This window comes from Lissotriton helveticus, chromosome 6, assembly GCF_964261635.1.
Source record: "Lissotriton helveticus chromosome 6, aLisHel1.1, whole genome shotgun sequence".
NCBI lineage: Eukaryota > Metazoa > Chordata > Amphibia > Caudata > Salamandridae > Lissotriton > Lissotriton helveticus.
Window position 1 is genome coordinate 506380185 of NC_136067.1, and position 20818 is coordinate 506401002.

Here is a 20818-nt window from a genome sequence, read left to right on the forward strand (position 1 = left end):
TTCTGTGCGAAATCAGTGAAATATCTAGGACACCAGATAGAAAAGGGTGTCAGAAAAGTCACATCAGAAAGAGTGAGAATAATTCAAAAGATGCAGTTGCCCCGTACTCAAAAAGATGTCAGAATGTTCCTGGGTGTACTAGGGTACTGCAGGCAGTGGATTCTGGGATTTGCAGCCTTAGCCCGGCCTTTGATAAAAATGACCACGAGAGGAATGCCAGATATTGTGGAGTGGGATGATGAAAGCCTAATGGCTTTTACAAGATTGAAAAACTGTCTGTGTACAGCCCCTGCGTTGGGAATGCCCGATTATTCCAAGGAGTTTGCCCTATTCTGTGACACTCGCGATAATTGTGCATTGTCAGTCCTGACTCAAGAACATGGCACGACCAGAAGGCCTGTGGCCTATTTCTCTGCCACTTTGGACCCAGTAGCTGCTGGGTTACCAGGCTGTCTAAAAGCAGTAGCTGCTACCTGTGCAAGTTTGGAACAGAGTGAGTCCATTGTCATGGGACATCCTGTGACCGTGTATGTTTCACATGGAGTGGTAATTCTATTGACCAGAACTAAAACATAGTATCTCACCCCTAGTCGGCTGACTAAATACGAGAGGATTCTTGTGGGTGCAGCAAATGTAAGCATTGTTAGGTGCGGTATTCTGAACCCTGCCACTTTACCCCCCGACCCCTTGGAAATAGAAGGTGGGGATGATGATGAACATGATTGTATTGACCTGACAGAGTTCAGTACTAAACCACGCCCAGACATAAAAGAAGTGCCATTGCCTGAACATGATAAAGAACTATTTGTGGATGGTTCCTGTCTAAGACATGAACTAGGAGGCCTGAGTGCTGCTTATGCAGTAGTGTCTTTCACAAAAATTGAAGAAGCAGGTTACCTATATAACATCAAGTCTGCACAAGTAGCCGAATTGATAGCCATGATAAAGGCTTGCAAAATTGGGAAGGGCTTACGCATAACAGTGTATACTGACAGTCAGTACTGTTATGGAGTTGTGCATGACTTTGGCCAATTGTGGCTGCAGAGGGAATTCATGACTTCCTCAGGTACTCCCATTCGAAATGCAAAGGTTGTTCATGACCTTTTGGAGGCCATCCAGTTACCCAAGGAACTGGCAGTGGTAAAATGTGCTGCTCATAAAAAGAGCATGGACAAAGTATCACTGGGAAATGATTATGCTGATCGAGTGGCCCAATGGTGTGCCAAAGATCGGTATATTGTAAATCCGAAACGAGGGGGGCCAGGAACCAGCTGCCAGCTTCAGGTGTTTGAAGAAGTGCCTACATGGGATGAAGTGAGAGAGTGGCAGGAATCGGCTCCTTGGCAAGAAAGAGAGAAATGGAAGGAGGATGGGTGTAGACCGAGGCGTGTGGATGGTGTGATTCTGGGCCCAACTGGTATGCCTGTGTTACCCCGACACTTGCTTGGCACAATGGCAAGATTAATACACGAAGGATCACACATTGGTAGGGATGCCATGATTCTGGTATTTCAACAGACTTGGTACAGTAAAAAGTTCAGGAAGGTAGCAGAGTCCCTCTGCCAGAGGTGCCTGTCATGTCAACAGATGAACCCAGGTAAGAGGACAATGGTTGAACTGAGCAAGATTGGGAGATCAGGGGGTCCCTTTATAAAAATACAGATTGACTTCATCACCATGCCCCGTTGTGAAGGAAAGCGATATGTCCTTGTCATTGTTTGTGTATTTTCAAAATGGGTAGAAGCTTACCCTACTCCCAAAAGTGACGCACTGACAGTAGCGAAGTGTTTACTAAAAGAACTGATACCTAGATTCGGCATACCATACATTATTGAATCAGATAAGGGTGGACATTTCCAGAATGACATACTGGCTGAACTCTGTAAGGCCTTTGGAATAAGGCAGAAACTGCACTGTGCATACCACCCAGAGGCTTCTGGAATAGTGGAACAAGTAAATGGAACTATCAAAAACAGACTAGCAAAGCTGACAAATGCTACTGGCATGACCTGGGTGAAGGCCCTGCCCCTGGTCCTGATGGGACTGAGAAGTGTTCCTGACCGCAAGACAGGCCTAAGTCCCCATGAAATCATTATGGGAAGAGTGATGAGGCAAGCATGGGTGCCAGGAAGCAAACTGTTGAGTATTACTGATGATTTGGTGCTTGAATACTGCAGAAGATTGGGTGACCAAGTGCGTTCTATCTCTCGCCAGATTGGAGACGACGGCATCCTCAATCCAACGACTCCTCTCCACAGCTTGGTTCCAGGAGATTGGGTCAAAATAAAGAAGCACACTCGATCAAGCTGTCTGGCACCAAGGTGGGGAAAGAAACGCCAAGTAATCCTGGTGACAACCACTGCAGTGAAGGTCGCAGGTGTTCCACAGTGGATCCACGCTGGACACACCCAGAAGGTATTGCCAGACAGAGGATTTGAAGAAGAAGGGCAACCAGCAGAGGACCCTGAAGGAGCCAGACCAGAAGCAACTGACAACGAGCAGCCCCGCTCCAGTCAGGTTGCAGGTACAGCAGACGTTGGCCCAGGAGTAGTTGACTACGAACTGCCAAGAATCCAGCCTGCTGAAGAGGTCCAGGAAACTGAGCCAGAAGTAGCTGAAGACGAGCTGCCAAGCATATGGCCAGAAGAATGGATACCGATGATTGATCTGACCGAAGATCCCATCCGAACAAGAGAACGACTTACTGAAGGTAGAGAGTGGACTAGTCAGGAAAAGCAAGGCACAGGCGAAGAACCTCAGCCCCTTGAGATTCACATCAAAACTGAGGAAGGAGAAGGTCAGACAGGGACAGAACAGGTGTTCGATACACCACCGCTAACACCTGATGCAGATAAGGGAGAGACTAGAAATAGAGTGATAGTTTGAGCAGAAGAAAATCAAGAGATCGAAGTGCTTGAACAGGAACAGATAGGGTTAGAAGAACGAGTTCAGGAAACAGAAACAGAAACAGAGACAATCGAAAGCCAAAAACAAAATATTCCTGAACAAGGCCAGATTAGTAACCAGGCAGAAGAACTTGATGCTAGCCCTGGAACTAGCCAGGTAAGGGAAGAAGAAGAAGAAAGTGAAGAAGAATTGCCACAAGCGAAAGAGAATAAAAGAATAAGAGAAGAAAGTGAAGTCCAAGTACCGACTAAGAGACTAAAGAAAAGAAACAATCTTGAGCCTAGGTTTGTAAAAAGATTGAGGCTGAGGATAAAGACAGTTGAAGAGAAACGTGCAGAAGCGAGGAGAAGTGCACGGATAGCAGATCAAGAAGAAAACTCTTCCAATAGAAGGAGTGAACGAATAAAAAGACAAAACAAAAAAGTACAAGTCTCCTGAATGGACACTGGTTTTGGAGGAGCTTGAAGATCTTGATATAACTGACGTGAGCGACGGAGAGCCCGTCCCTGAGTACTCTGCTGAAGAGGAAGACGAACCACCGTGAATTTGCACAAAGTAAGCTAGTTGTGTAAAAAGCCAAAAAGAGGGGTGAGAACACTCCTTCTATGTCAAAATGTCTGATTCAACAGTGAATGGTAGACCTAGTTGCAGCCGTTTTAAGACGTGTTGCAAGGTGTGTATATGTAGTGTAGTAGTATTGATAGTCATCTGGATAGGACTAACAATTTTCATTCCCTTTGCTGTAAGTAAAGATACTAACATTGTCCCTACTGAAACTGTAAATACTGACAGTGAGGAGTTGACACCACAGAGTGTAGAAAGACATGAGAGAGCATTGAGACAAACGAAACGAGACTTAGAAGCATCAGATGAGGGAGGACTACATTATCATGGAATGAAGAACAGGACACACTTAAATGTTTTCGCAAACTTGTTAATACACTATGTAGAGACTATGGAAATTGAAGATTGCTATGTCTGCATGAAGCTACCTACTTCGGTGGCTGAGGGCGTGACATACCATCATCTGCCATTGACATATGGAATCTCCTGTAGCATTTTAGCTAGTTTATTCTATAAAAGAGGACCGTTACAGTACTATTACTCTAACAATGACGTGATCTTTTCTGAACTTCCTATACGTGGGAATTTGAATCCTGTACATACTAGAAGTGACACCATAAGATATATGGGAGACTACTTTCTGACTATAGGTAACATTGACATAGCAGACGCACACAGAGATAACTTGACTTGTTCTTTGCGTGAGCAGGAAAAGGTGTTCCTGAACATGGCAGAGAAAAGAAGGATTAAAATTCAAAAGAAGGCTAATGACGAAAGTCAGAAAAAGCCAAAGTGGGCAGAAAACATGGAAGGCACCTCATCTGGTGGAGCGGGTCCTGCTCTGTTGCTGGATTTTGAAAAGAAAGGCAAGCTATGTCTTCACCGCGAGAAGACTAGCTATTATAATAATGTTTTCATTGGTTCCAGTGAATGCGAACATAATTACAAGGTAATTGGAGGTTGGGGTTTCAAAAATGGGTCAGAGCCTGTGTTTCCTGGAATTTATTATATTTGTGGGGACAAGGCTTATTTCAAATTGCCGGATCACTGGTATGGAAGCTGCTATTTTGGCATTGTCTTCCCGAAAATATACCATGTGAATGGGAAAACTGGAAGCAATGAAGATACTAATGGCTTAGTGCGTAGTAAAAGAGAAAGTATAGGTGAAATTATGGGTAGTATTTTTAGTGCACTGATACCTGGAGTGGGAGTGGTTCTGAACACTCACAGAATTTGCAAATTGTCTACTATAGTGGATGTGCTGTCTACTGAAACAGCTCATGGATTTCTGCTGGTCAATACCGAAATGGTTGCGATCAGATCAATGGTTTTACAAAATCGACTTGCTCTTGACACCTTATTAGCGAAAGAGGGCGGAGTCTGCCGGATGTTGAAGGCGCAACATTGTTGCACTTATATTCCGGATAAAAGTGTACAGATCAAAAGATATGTGAAAAACATTACTAATTTGGCAAAGGAACTCAAACCACTCGAGGTTGATAGTGCCTGGAAGAGACTGGTAGATGGTCTCTCAAATGTAGGTCATTGGCTTGCTAGCGTAGGTAAAAGCTTACTGTTCAAAATACTGATGCCAATTGGTATTATAGGTCTTATTGTACTTTTCATTTTTCTGTGCTGTAAATACCGCAAGCGCACCAAGAAGCACGAGGTAAATGCAAAAGGAGTGAAACGAAGTGTGGATGAGATTGAATTAGAAGAAGTGAATGATCAGATATACAAAAAGGTGAAGACTTCTCACCCTACTAGAACTGAAAGAGAAAAGTTAGAACGTCTGCTGGAAGAGATAGAACTCTATAAAGTATGAAATAAAGTTGGCATCTGGTTCCATTTTATTTTGTGATGATAGTAAATATCATCAAAGAGGGGATTGATGAAGCAAAGCTTCGCATATTTTGCGGCTTGCCGAAATCATGAACCTCATTTGTGTGTAACAAGGTAACCCGTGTATGTTTTACTAACATTTATGTTTAGTTTGGAGAAAGACCGTGAAGCTTGCACATGTGTTTTACTAAAATAATTACTCGTGTCATCTAAAATGGCCGCCGCTTGTATTTAGTTACTGCGCATGCGTCAGCCACACTCACGTGTCCTGACGCGTCTGCAGAAGTGGAGGGAAAATTATGCGCATGCGTAATTCATAGCTGTGCTTATCATGTGGTACTGCTCGTGCCACTGCTCTTGTGACCGTGTCAATATAGCTAACATTTAATTGCAATAAGTTTATTTCTTGATGATGAGTTAAAAGTACAAACCCTGTGGTGTGTTTTCATAATGACATTATTATGTATTAATTTGTTTTTCGCTTTCTTTTTATGTACCGCGGGGAATGGGGTATGTCTGTGCCGAGAACCATTTTGGAGGTCCTTCTGCGCCTGCGCAACCTACCAAGCCGGAGCAGACCTTGAATGATGGAACTTAGCCAGTTGGCAGTGATGAGCAAGATGCTCCTGAGAACGGCCCGAAAACTCGGCTGAACCAATCATATGTCCTCACAGTGCAACAATGTAAAGGTTTCATTGTATTGCTGCACAGCTTCTCATGGGAACCCCAATCTAGTTAGGCGGTACCCTATTATGCTAATGTAGGCTTAAATTAGACTGTTCTGATTGGTGTGTTACCCAAATCCTACCTTAGGACCAATCCAAATTGAGAGATTCTGACACTTTGCAACATTGGGGGGGTGGTACACTGTCCCAAAACTGTATATCTACTGTGGGTTCCCCTGGGGAACCGTCCGACTTGTCTGGTTTAGCTGACCTGTCACTGACCCAACGCACTCAATAGGTGACTGAAGATACAGAGCGCTGCGAAGCACTCTGTCCGAATTTGACCATAGACTGAGGTTCTACTGAACCTTAAAGTGCTGGCGAAGCACTTAGCTGGGAGTTTGCTGACCCAATCGGGGTCTTGATCGATAGCTGCAGAACGGGTGAAGCGCAGGCGTTGCTTCCGAACTGTGGGTTCCGGTCCTGTCCTGAAGAGGTCCTGTCCTGAGGGTTTGCTGTCCTGTCCTGAGGGTCCTATCCTGATTCCTATTCCGAGGGTATCCTGTTCTGTCCTGGGTGTCCATTCTGCATCTGCTGTCCTTTGAGGGGTATCCTTCCTTGAGGGTTTCCTGTCCTTAACTGACCCGTGGCCAGGGTTTGGTTTCCACACCTTTCTAGGTAAATATTGCTCTGAACCTCTTGAAATTCTTGCACCTTCTGAATTTCTAACTTTTGCTTTAATAAAGTTCAACATTGCATATGTGATATTTTCCATGCCTTTCCGCAACTATTGAAGGTCATTTATAATTTTCCATAAGTTTATTCCTATGTCTTCTCATTTGTTAGAAATTATATTTTGCATAGCAGTGTGTCATTTCCTGATATGGTCTAGAACTTCATTGCCTAGATTGTTCAAAGGCCCATTCACCTTAAGTGAAGCGTGTTATTCATTATAAGCTCTCCTATAGTCACCCACACTTAGGCTATCCCTGTTTAGATAATACTGAATTGCATAGTATCTTTTCTCGTTACATTTTATTAGTACTTTGATGATTACTCTGTCATTATTTCTTTATGCATATATAATTTACGTTATCTTGGTTATTGATTGCCTTGTTTTATTGTACCTCATGCAAGAAAATAATGAACTTTAGATAAATATTTTAAAACTTCCAGTTGTCCGTGGTCATTTAAAACAGTATTTTGAATGTTATTGGTTGGGTTTGTATTTTGTTGCCTTTCTTTTACAGCTAGCTCCCTGATTCATTGTGGTCATTAGGTACCCGCATCAGTGGATGGTAAGTCGGGTGCACCGAAAATTGGTAGTAGGGAACACACACACATCAACTTGGTAGAGCTCGTGAAGTCACCCGATCGATGTATATGGTGATTTGAAAAGTATATGGGCCCTGAAGCCGGAAACGGCGAAAACTATTGGTCGGGTGGCCTCGCGCGCTCTATCAGAATGACACTTTATTAAGTTAAAAAGAGTAACAGGTTTTCTATCACTCAGCCCTCATGGTGTATAGAACTCTATAAAAATCTCTTAGGTGGGATTGTGGTTCCTACTAAGCATAGTGATTTGATTTTTGTAACCAAATCCTCCAATGGATGTTTAGTCTGGGAACAGTGCAGGCTGTCATCAAGATAGCTAATTTTGTGCATGTTTTCTGCAGCCTTGATACTTTCAGAGCTGTAATGCGTGGTTATTGTGAGTACTTATCAAGGGAAATAGTATGGCTGTCTTGTAGTAGGATTTTTGTATTTGAAATTCCCCTGCATTGCCTTTTTTCTACACACATCTGACCCTTAGTGTTTTTCTCAACTCTTACAATTAACTCCTCAGTTTCTGACAATGTCCTACTTCATAAGACATTCCCCTGATCCCCAACAAAACCAAAAATGTCATGACCTTACTCCTATCCTTTGCCACATTTCGAGTGAAGCCTTCAATGGTACACTAGTTCCCTTTGATTTTCCCCTCGATGCCATATTTGTAGCAAGGTGCATAATTCTTCAGTTTCCTCATGACTCAGTTTTGCACTCTTGCCATCTGCGAGTGGAGGATGTTATGCTTTTATAATTCTGCAAATGCCCTCAATACCTTTGTCTCTCTCCGCAAAACCCCACCATATAAGAAAAAGACTATAAGTGGTACACCTTTCTCTGTTCAAACAGCCAAACTATGGAATTCATTACCTCCAAACATAAGATCCATGGATATCTTTCCTACATAACCACCAAACACTAATGTAAAGCATATCTCTGTGTATGTAAACATTTATAATGTGATTATATAATTGTATCTATGTAGGTGTGTTTTGTTATACAAATATGCATAATAACTATGGTTTTTAAAATATGTAGATTTTCTTTAGGTCTGCTTAACAAATGTATATATTACGTATGGTTATATGTATGTTTGTGTGCGTATAGATATATGTGTGTGTGTATATGTTGCTATATATATGTTATACTATGCTCAACATGTTTATAAGTCACTGTATAGTTTTTATATAAGCTACTTTATTTATCTATCAGAATATGTAAATATTGGCATAACTATTTTATCTACAACTGCTTCACTATTCAAATATTAAGGAAAAGATCAAATAAGAAATAAGAAAATTATTTTTAAAAGTTAGTTTTAAAAAGACACAAGTAAATTAGCCTTAAGTACAGCAACACTTGAAAGTCTAAGTTTATACAACACAACTTTAAATCTAGATATATTATTTTCCAAATACGTGTGTACCCTTTCTATGTAGTTATGTATCTATATATTTACTACTTTACTTCTATGGTAGAATGAAAGAAAACAAAATGTACTCACCAAAGCACTAATCTGTCTCACCCTATACCTCTCTCAATATATTCTCTACTTTCACTCTCGCACTCATTCTTAACCTCATTCGATGACAATAATCTCCAAACTGACCTTTTCTAGACTCTTCCCTCCTCTATCCCTCCTTGGATAACCACAACACCTCAGTTTGCTACTGTGATCTTCCAAACAACCCTTTAAAATTCTACCCTCATTTATCCCTTCTTTGGCTCATCCCAAACCTAATTTTCCTATACTAATCCACCACTAATCCTATTGTGCTTCTTGCCACAAAAGGTCTGCCATGCCTCATCACTCATCAGGGGTAGTAAGCGCTATATAAACACAATTGCAATTACAATTACAATTGGTCTTGCCTGAAAAGCTCGGCAGGCCATAGGTGTGAATGCGCAACTGCACGGTGTGTGAAGAGACAGTGGTGTATATTTGGGACAGGGTTGTAAAGGAGTTGAGTCAAGCACCTGCCCTCTGGTCTGTTGGTCTCAGGTACCGCCCCTTGTCTGGTGGTCTCTGGCATGGCACTGGGTCTTCATGCTTTTCTTGGGTCGGGATGTGCGAAGAAGTGCAACATGGGCAGACACTGCCAGGGATGGACCTAGACTTCCCTGCTCAGTGAAAAGCTGGGAACGGGGGCTTAAGATGCGAAGAAACCAGCAATTTCAGAAACACCTGAGTTGGGTATTTAGTGGTTGGCACTGTTAAAAACCTAGCTATCCCCGAACCCCAGCACAAAAAAACAAAAACAAAGCGAGAGTGCCTTAAAGCCTAGGCACCGCGCGGATTGTTCCGTTTAACCACGCAATTGCTATAACATGGGTAGTGCAAAACCTTTGGGGGACACAGAAAGGGTTCGACCACCCCTATAATATACAAAAGTAATTATGGATGATTGCCACACAGATATGGAGGTGCAGGTCTATGTCCTTCCATGGAAAGGCGCATCACATTGAATTGCTTGTGAAGCCCTAAATAACTGTGCAAATGCGTAATGTGACAAGCACTGCTGGTTAATAGCTGATCCCAGCGCATGCTGCAAACACTTTTATTGCATGTGGCTTCTGGGTGTTCGATTGGTTATATATGTGCTGCCTGCTCCACACCTTTTATTTCTCTAATTGCTGTCAAAATTGTGCGTATTCATTTTAATTAAGGGGCACCACACGCATTCGATAGGAAACTCACACCGGGCTGCTTGTTACCCCTAAGCAAGAAGTTACGGTTCGGAGTGTAGCTGTGGCCGAGTCCACAGAGCGCATCGGCTCGTGTGTGACAGCGGGGGTGGGTGACATTGTACAGAGGGCCTAAGTGTGTGTAGCTGCACGTGAGGAATTATATGTGCGCAACACAAGGGAGAGAGTTCACTGTGTGTGGATGCACTAAGGGTCCCAATGTGGGCAACTGCAGCGGGGGGCTGAGTGTGGGCGTCAGGGGAGAAGGCTGGGTGTGTGCAGCAGCACCGGGGGACCGATGCAGATTGTGTGCTCATTCAGTAAATAAAAAACTGCACCTGAGAGTGAAGTAGCCAGTGGAAGAGCACTGGCCAGTAGCCTATTGCTAGTGACCTGGAGGTGTACTTAGTCCACGCTCCAGCTAATGCCTGGAGGGCAAAAGCAGATGTGAAAGCAGGTGCCGTGCTTGCCAATGGAAAGCAAGTACATTTGAATGGGTTGGAATAGATCAACAGTAAGTTCAGGTAAGTAAGGGGTTGGTTTTTAAGCTCCCTTTTAAGATTTTTTTTTTTAAATACAAAAGACCTTTCAAGCACAGCGCAAGAGCTGTGCAGGCAAAACCTAAAACGTATGGGTGTGACCATACCAAAAGTGCACTTTTTTTTTTTACAATAAAACAGTTGTTAAAGGTGTTTGCACCAAGCACTGCCTTAGTTACTATCAAGGACATATAATAGCGCCAAAACTTGTTTTGTGGTCAGGAACCTATTTGGCTCATTTTCAAAAACAAAACAAGAGGATAGTAAATTGCGTATGTAACTGTGCATGTGATACAAATTGTGTGATTTCGATATCTACACCAAGGATATAAAGCACAGACAGAGAATGCCTTGCTTGAAGGACGCATGCATTGTTTTAAAGTTTCATGCCGGTAGCTCTTGATGTTGTAAGTCCCTGCACTTTGAAATGAGTCATCAGGGTGTTTCCTCATAACTATATGTATCACCTGGCCTTTGAACAGGAGCCTTGACAACTGTATTAAATATCGTGTAAAGTGTTGGGAGTGGCTTTGCAGGCATCAGCTTTAAACGTATTTAGAACCGGATAAGTGGGAGCTTTTTCCCATCCATTGTTTTCCACTTTAGACAATAAGATGATCTGATTTACCAAGGGCAAAGGTAGGCGAAAGTTTGCAATTACTTTAGTGACAAAAGCAGTTTTGGATGGGTTAACTGAATTTTGAAAATATGTACACTTGTATTCAGCATGAATCATTCGGAAGCCTGCCTGACAATAATAGTAAAAGGGAATACAGACATATAATTGGTGAAAATGGCTAGCAGTGAGGAAATAAAGTAAATATTTTTATTTTACACCGATGAATGCTTCCTGCGAACATCAGATGCTAATGCCACAATTTTAATAAAAGAAATTACGTAGTTATTGTGAACTTCATGAATTGCATGCCTATTTTATGCAGTTTTCGTATACTACCAAAAATGCAATGACAGGACACTTTATAGAGTGAAGTATAGGTGTACATCAAACTAACAAGGCATATACCATGTAGTGAAACATAAACACCTACCTATGTACGTATTTTACACAGTGCAGTGCAGATAAAAACAGGTAGACTTTCAAACCCACTATTTACTTAATAAATATACATCATTTAGAGAGAAATCAAAGCAATGTAGTGATCCATTACTTTCCTACCACACTCATATTGAATTGGAAAGATGAGAAATGAGGGGAAAAGTCTTAGGGCCGGATTTAGAGTTTAGAGGATAGGTTACTCCAATACAACCAGGACGGATCTACTGACCACCTTCCTACAAGGGCATTATATCTTACAGCATTTGGAATTAAGAGGACAGGATATGTGATGGAGTAACCCACTGCTAAATACTGAGGCCATTTTTAAGACCTGGTTTGCATCGCTCTTGCACCTCGCAACATAGTGCAAGAGTGACGCAAACCGTTAGTAAAAATGTTGAAGCCACAAAAAGCAACTCTCTATGGCTTTGAATGGCTCCAAAAATATGGAGTCACGCAGCGTGGCACAAACCGCTGCACCTTGTTACTTTACCTTGGATAAGAGTTTAAGGGGCATTGCATGGGTGTTCCCACGCAAGTCCCATGGTTTTTGCAGCATTCCTGATATACAAGACCTTATAAACCTGGGAATGGGCCAAAGAGATACGTCTCCCTAGGAGAGGCGTAGCAAGAGGAAATATCTTTATTTCTCCTAGTTTTTTCCTATTTCAATGTCTGTGTTTTTTTTTGTGCAGGAACTTGCTCTTTCCTGCACAAAAATATCCTGCCTACAACACAGACACCCTTGAACCATGGTGCAAGTGTGTCTGCATTGGTGTTAGAATGCCAAAATGGCCCCTGATCAAGGGAAAAGGACAGGAATGCACAGTATTAGATACATACGGTGCATTTCAGCCCTTCCCTGTGATACAGGGCAGCATAGCAAGGTGACTTGTTATGTTGCTCTTTGCCACAAACATCATAAATATGGACCCAAGGGGCATACTTACAAGCCTCTTTGCATCACACTTGCGCAATGTAACGTGGTGCAAGAGAGATGCAACTTCAAAATGAGATTTATGAAGCCACACAAGGCCACGTTGCATGGCGTTGAGTAGCTTCATAAATCTTGAGTAATGCAGCACAGAGCGTCATGGCGTTGCATTACTCTGTACCACTGAGGTGTTTCTATGGGCATTGCTTTGGGTGTTCCCACCCAACACCCATGGACTTTGATGCATTCCCAAATTTGCTAGAAGTGGTACTCCTGAGAATTCACCAAAACCCTGCTCTTCCCAATGTGAGGCATTCCGAAGAGAAATATCTTTATTTCTCCTTGTTCTTTCATTTTTCTTTGGGTTTTCTGCCACACACATAGAAAGGCAGTTGTATCCTTGAATGAGAAGCCGTTTACTATTTCAGTTATGCTGGCCACTCTTTTTCTTGCAGGAAAGTTCATCTTGATTAGATGCGTAAATCTCTTCCTGGTAGAGGACAATAGATGTTGGCTCATGGGAGGAAGCGTGGGATGAGTAATTCTTGACTTCTTTTCTGGAAATGTGAGAGAGAGGAATGGTAGGAACAGTAGCTGGCCTTACAAAGAATGACCTGGAATCTCCCAGAGTAGCATGTTTATACTCAGACGTGGAATAGTGTCAATGTCTTTTGAAACTGCTCCACTCTCAGTCAACATCTCTCTGTTTCCAATAGGGGGAGCCTGTCTTCTGAATCAGCCAGGATTGTTTTTCAGGGGTGTTCACCCCGAAACTAGTCCAGGGAGGGAAGAACTGGTTTTTACTGAGCTCAGATACCTTTGCCACAAAGACTACAAAGAGAAAAGGAGGTATTAATATTGGATCTAAAATACCAGAACTTTAGATCACTTCTGGAATCAAGAGGATCCTCTGTCAAGGAAGAAGAGCTTTTGAGCTGTGAGGAGGAGACTGCCCCTTTGCTGTGTGTTTGTTGCTTTGCTGGGTTGGTGTGCAGTTGCTGCTTCTGCCCAGGAGGGAACAAAGACTGTAACTTTGCTGGGAATCCGCTTGCAAAGAATCCCCAAGGATGTGTGTGTGTTTGCCTTCTGTTCTGACATCTCAGTGACACAAATACTTCACCACCAGCTTCTTTGAACTCCACTGCAGGGAGCTTTGACCTGCCAGGAGGTGCCTGGTTCAGTTCTGGGCCTCTGGAGGTTGCTCTTGTTGCTGAAAGCTGAAAAAGCTTGAACAAGTCAGAAAATTGACACATTGCCCTTCTAGCGTCTTCCATGCGGGAAGAATTTTCATGCACCGCCACAATGCGAACAAAGAATCAATACATCATTTCACCTGCGTACAGCAGAACTGTCCCATCGCTTGCCCAAGAACTCAGGAACTGATGCATCACTGTGTTTTACGACGCTTCCCTTCTCGGAAGCTGTTCAGACTTATGAATGTTGATGCACCTAAAGGTAAACTGAGTAAAATCAGGAATCCTTAGATTTCTATGCACAGAATTGCTTGTTACTGGTTTTCATGATGACATTTGCCATCGGATGGAAATACTCATTCTCAAGAATTGGCCCAGACTGGCATCCCAGATTAAGGTCAACAGCCGCAACAGTAAGGTCTCAAGTAACGGTGGCGTGCATGCTGGAAACAATTCCTTTGACATGGAAGAGGGTGAAGAATGTGTAGTTCCTCCTAACTTACCTGTCTATGAAGATATGGGTTTTTTGGAGGAAATGGTTCCCGAGATTGTCATCGTGCAACAGGCGGGTGCAAGTTCCGACGCCAGTGGGGCCTCGATGGACCTTTGTGACTCTCAAGATTTGATTGCCGCTGCAGAATGCTGTGAAAATGCTGAGGTTAGTAAGCATGTGATAGACAGTCAAAGTGCATTTTGCTGCATTTTATTTTTAACCAATTGACTGTATCTCTTTCTTCTTTTGACGCATAGAGCGCCTCACCAAAAAGAACAGGGGCAGAGGGGCAGCCTTCACATGTTAACAACATAACTGTCTGTGGTGTTCAAAACAGCTTGATAGTTCCACATGCCAAAACAACGATGCTTGCAGGAAATGTGTCTGTGGTTATGATAGCATCACATGTGAAAATGAAACTCTAGGCATACCCCATGATGCCATATTGCCTGTTAAAATGTTTTGCGGCAGCTGTGTACTAGCATGTGTCAAACGTGTCTATTACAACCCTTGTTTCAGCCATCAAATTAAGGATCCTCATCAGGCTTCACGTGAGTGACTGTGCGACTCATACAGATCAAGAATAATCGGTTATATATGTAGTTTGTTAGAATAATAAAAGGTATATTAACTGTTAAGGGTAGTGTATGGGTTGTCCGCAAAAATAAATATGTCCACCCTGATATGCTGAAAATATTGTCATCATCACTCAATGAAATCCGATACACCAGTGAACCAAGCTCAAAACTATGTGATAAGCCTCAGTTGTGTACATGCTTTGATAGAAAGATGATAGACTCACAGAAAGCCCTATGAAGACTATTTATAAATATGTACGTTCTTATTTAATGTTACATATGTGCTCCTATTTAGAAGAAAACAATAGCATATCACTGCACAAGCCGGCTATGCATTACAACTTGGATACAGCTGTAAAATCAGCTATGGAAGGTCTGTCTAGAACCAATGAGTGCATAGCTGTAAAAAGTGCAAAGCCAATAAGACATGTACTATGAAAATGAAAAGTATGATCTGTGTATGTTTTAAAAAAAATAAAATGTCCTTACAAAAAACCTGCGCCTTTCATTTCCCGGGCTGTCGCCGATAATAGCATGTCAGGGACCCGATTAAGAAAACTTTATTATGATACAAGAGGGGTTGGCAGCTTTGGAAGTGGGGACGCTCTGTAGAGAATGGCATTAGATGAAATGAACAGGTAAAGAGAGCCCTGGTGTAGACTTGGTAATCAGGGGAGGAGGCGTATTCACTTCACAAAAACAGCCAGACAGTGTTTTAAGAATAGACTTATAATCATTAATGCACACATAGATTATCAATGACAGGTGGACATAATCAGCCTTCAAGAAGTAGCAAAACTTAATAACGGTGCCCTTTATAAATTACCCCTAAAAAAAGAGAGGGGTCCAACACTCCAAAGGGAGGGACACCACAAAGACGATTAGGTCTAGAAATAACTCCTTTTGGGATATTCTGATAGCATACTACTCATGCACTCAATTAGAGCAATTTACAGCAAAATGTGTAAGGATATGCCCGTTTTGCAGACAAGCATGATACGGTTTTAGATGGAGCATTAATAGCCCGTCTGGTAAAATGAGGCTGTTCTGGCTAGACAATGTTATTGCACAGATGTATTATTCATCTGAATACATACAAGGAGAAAGAAATGGGCTCTCTTTTTTCGGACTGACTAGGTTAACAAGACCAGCACTCTAGGAATTCAGGTATATGGCTATGTATTTCCTACACTTCATACTTTGAATTATATGCAGCTAGGGTGGAGCATAATTAGCTCATCTTGCTAAGCTTTTTGAGAATGATGAGTGAGTGTTAGTATGAGTGTGAACTATGCTGAGTGGTGCTAGATGGTCAATATGAGATGCTCTCCTTTTTTTAAATTGGTTGTCTGAAGGGTCTTTGGAAGTGTTCAGTACCAGCAACTCAAGGGTTCAGAATTATGATTGCCATTGGAACACTAATCAGGATAGTTATAATATTAGATAATAACACTGTCAATATATAGGATGGCAAAAGATGATTAGTTCATGTTGCAACATGTGTTTATATGTATTTGTTATTATAAATTGCAGCATTTATAAAAATGTTTTTCTGTATATAGATACTGCTGTTGTAACCAAGTTTTGAGAAGCCTGAAGAAGGAGGTTGGACCTTTGTAAACCCTCCGAAACGCATCGCTTTTTCTTGGCCTATGAATACAAGTTGTGGTTATGTTAACTGTTTGAAACTAAGAACATATTATTGAATATATTGCTATATGTCAGTGTGTTTTAAGTAGATGATCTTGCAAATTTGTGTTACAAACGAAATCTTAATATAATTCTTAATTTGTTTTTGTTTTTAATGTGCATCATGAGGCATTATTTTTAATGTAGGCAGATGTTTTTATGAGTACATACTCTCCTGAACTAACTGAATAAAATCATAATATGTCCATAATTTTTCAGAAATTGTAGTGAGAACTGGCTTACTGTTAACTGAGAAACAGACCCGAGTTTTAACTGAGTGGTAGGTGTGTTGTGAGTGCATGAGTAGTATGCTATCAGAATACCCCAAAGGGAGTTATTTCTAGACCTAATCGCCCTTTATATATTAGCCATCATAGACCTGATGTCCATGTATGCCTTTGCAGCAGAGCTAAGCGCTACAAGTGGGGTTAGCATCACAGCAGCTTTCAAAGCCATCTTTGAGAAGAGGCGAACCCCTAAAAAACTACAAACAGATGCTGGAAAATAATTCTTAAACAAATTGTTTCAGAAATTATTAAAGTAGCCCTCTGTTCAGCATTCTGTAGCAAACATAGAAGTAAAAGCAGCTGTTCTTGTACGGTTTAGCAGAACTATAAAGTCTAAGATTAGGAGATATTTCACGGAGTAGAACAGCCACGGATACGTTGATGTTCTACAAGTTTTTATATATGCTTATAACGCTAGTTATCACTAAACCATCAAAACATCACCTGTAGAGCTAATGTCTGGTAATTCCTCAGGGGTCTGGAGAATGGCGTATGGGCACCATTTTGTTACAAGGGTGAAGGAACCTCTTTTTAAAAAAGGTGATCTTGTTAAGAGTTTAAAGCTGAAAGGTGTCTTTCCGAAGGGGTACCAGCAGACCTTTAATGACAAGATATTTATACTTGAAAGTGTGGAGCTTAAAGAGGGTTGCATATTTACATGTTAAAGGACTACGATGAGGAAGAGGTGTTGGGCGTCTTTTACAAGGAGGAGTTGCAAATGGTACCTGTCAATTCGCACAGGGTGTACAGGATTGAAAAGATTCTGAAAATAAAAGGTAGCAGCACTAACAGACAGGCATTTGTCAAATGAAATTTTAAAATTGGGTGTTGGCTAGCTCCCTACAGGGTGTGGGAGTTTTGGGACTGTCTAAAGCTGTATGTAAGATGGAGACAACTCCCTTATATATTCCCCTGCCATCCAACCCCTCTAGGGGCATGTTTCCCGAACACCAGATTTCGAAATACTCTGTGAAATTGGCTAAACCTGTGGACCTGAATGGGAAATTGATAGTACCCCTATCAGAAATCCAATACCCGAGAACATGGAATACATTTTAACCAAACTAGGCCAAATTTAACATAAATGGTGAACCGGACCCTTTAAACATATACTCCGGCTATCCACACAGCTATAACCCAACCATCACAAATGTTGTCAATGCCATCAACAAATACATATCCGGCATTAAAAGGTATGCAAATATTCCCCTAATGCTAGACACCATCAGAAGGAATGTGTTTCCTAAAGCCCCACACCGCAATACCATGTTTAGGTGCAATGGTAAATTAGGAAGTGTTTTAGGTGCTGTGCAACATACGGATCACTGAAATAATATTGACTACCAAAATATCGACTACCCAAAATATCGACGAGAAAATATCTACAACCAAAATATCGAGTTTGTATGTACAAACAGGTAAGTACAAAAATATCGAGTACAAAATATCGTTAACAAAAATATAGTTGTAAAAAATATCGACTTTAATAAAAACAATGTTTAATTACATTAATATAAAAAATTAATTACTAAAATATAATTAACAATACTTAAAATAACTTTTAATAATTAAATAATTATTGAAAGTAAAAAAATAATATTTTTTTAATCATATTTCCTAAAACATATATATATATAGTAACAAAATTTAATTAAATAATAGCCAATATTATTATCGTACAAATACAAAAGAGTAAAAATTACTATTCCCACTGCAAAGAGTGCAACAGTGGATATATGACGTTACAACGCAACTTTTACAACGCACTACCATTACAACGTAAGTATTGGTAAGTATATAATCATTTTTTTAAATTTAAATTATTTAAAATTATTTAAATATAATTTAATTTAATTTCATTTCATTAAATTAAATTAAAGTAAATTTAATTTTACTTTATTTTTACACTGTACCCCTGTACCCCTGTACCCCAAAACTGACCCTGAACCCTAAAAAAAACCTTTACCCAAAAACCCAAAACTGACCCTGAACCCTAAAAATACCCCTTTACCCAAAAACTAAAAACTGACCCTGAACCCTAAAAATACCCCTTTACCCAAAAACTAAAAACTGACCCTGAACCCTAAAAATACCCCTTTACCCAAAAACCCAAAACTGACCCTGAACCCTAAAAATACCCCTTTACCCAAAAACTAAAAACTGACCCTGAACCCTAAAAATACCCCTTTACCCAAAAACTAAAAACTGACCCTGAACCCTTAAAATACCCCTTTACCCAAAAACTAAAAACTGACCCTGAACCCTAAAAATACCCCTTTACCCAAAAACTAAAAACTGACCCTGAACCCTTAAAATACCCCTTTACCCAAAAACTAAAAACTGACCCTGAACCCTAAAAATACCCCTTTACCCAAAAACTAAAAACTGACCCTGAACCCTTAAAATACCCCTTTACCCAAAAACTAAAAACTGACCTGAACCCTAAAAATACCCCTTTACCCAAAAACTAAAAACTGACCCTGAACCCTAAAAATACCCCTTTACCCAAAAACTAAAAACTGACCCTGAAGCCTAAAAATACCCCTTTAATTTAACATAATTAGCAATTAATCAATTAAATTAAAATAATTACCAATTACATGTTAATTAATTAACAAATATTATTTAATTACCAATTAATTAAATATTACTACCAATTAATACATTTACATATTTAATAACTAATAATTAAATTACTTCCCACCCTATTCCCCTATAAACCCACAACCCGCTACAGGAAATACATTATTTTAATTTACATAATTAGCAATTAATCAATTAAATTAAATTAATTACCAATTAAATTTTAAATAATTAACATATAATATTTAATTACCAATTAATTAATTATTACTACCAATTAATAAATTTACATATTTAATTATTTATAATTAAATTACTTCCCACCCTATTCCCCTATAAACCCACAACCCGCTACAGAATAAAATTACACAATAATTTTAAAAAAATCATTAATTAAAAATAATTATAACATAAAATGACACTTTTCACACATATTATAACATAAAAACACTATAAATAATTACATATTATATAAAAAACGATATTTTTTACTTTCGATATTATTTACAGTCGATATTACTTCACTTACCTTAAAAACGATATTTTGGCTGTCGATATTCTGTCCTGTCGATATTTTCTCCAAACGATATTTAAAACTCGATATTCTGTCGAAACGATATTTTGGAGTCGATATTATGTCTGTGCACCGCAACATATGAAATGTCAGGTTAAAATAGATCCCATGTGCCCTGATATAACCGGGGGGCTCTATAGACTCTACGTGTGTATCGATGTTTAAGAGGGGCAGCTGATCTGTGATAGCCATTCACCATTGTTAAGATGGGTCCATGTGCAGGGTGAAAAGAATATGATACTCAATATGATAGTCAATGTTAAATTTCACAAGGCCTCTAGTTTCTAAAATCCCTTTTTCAATTATTCAATGACTAGTCTGATCCGGTGTCCTTTAAATACGGGAAAGTTATTCTTAAGCTTCATTTGAGACTGAGACATGACAGCGACAATTAAGAAGACATCATTGCGGTGAAAACATACAGTGACCCGTCAATGTGCAGGGACTATTACATATGCCAGGGCGACACGGAGTACCGCCATACTTTCACGGGTCCCCTGTTATGTACAGGAATGGATTGGGGGGTTTCTTCCTTAGTTTGTTTAGAAGAGCTGTGCCATTCCTGAGACGAGGCTATGAAATTGCAAAACCCCATGTTAAAGCTGCTGCTATGAATATAGACTGTCACGTCGTCTATCGCTGAACACAAGAACAATCAACCAGCATGAAGGTGCTAGTCTGGTATACAAGCTGCGCACAAGTGTTAAAAGGAAGCGTCACTGTTCAAGGTGTTAGGGGGCCACCAGTCCCCTATAAAAGGAGGAGTTCATCAAAAGGAGCTCACAAAAGAAGAACCCCAAGACAGAAGAGAGCTTCAAAGAAGAAGAGAACAGCCTGTAAAGTAAATATGTTTTAAAGCATTGCAACCGTAAGCATGGGCTTTGTACATTGTGCATCGG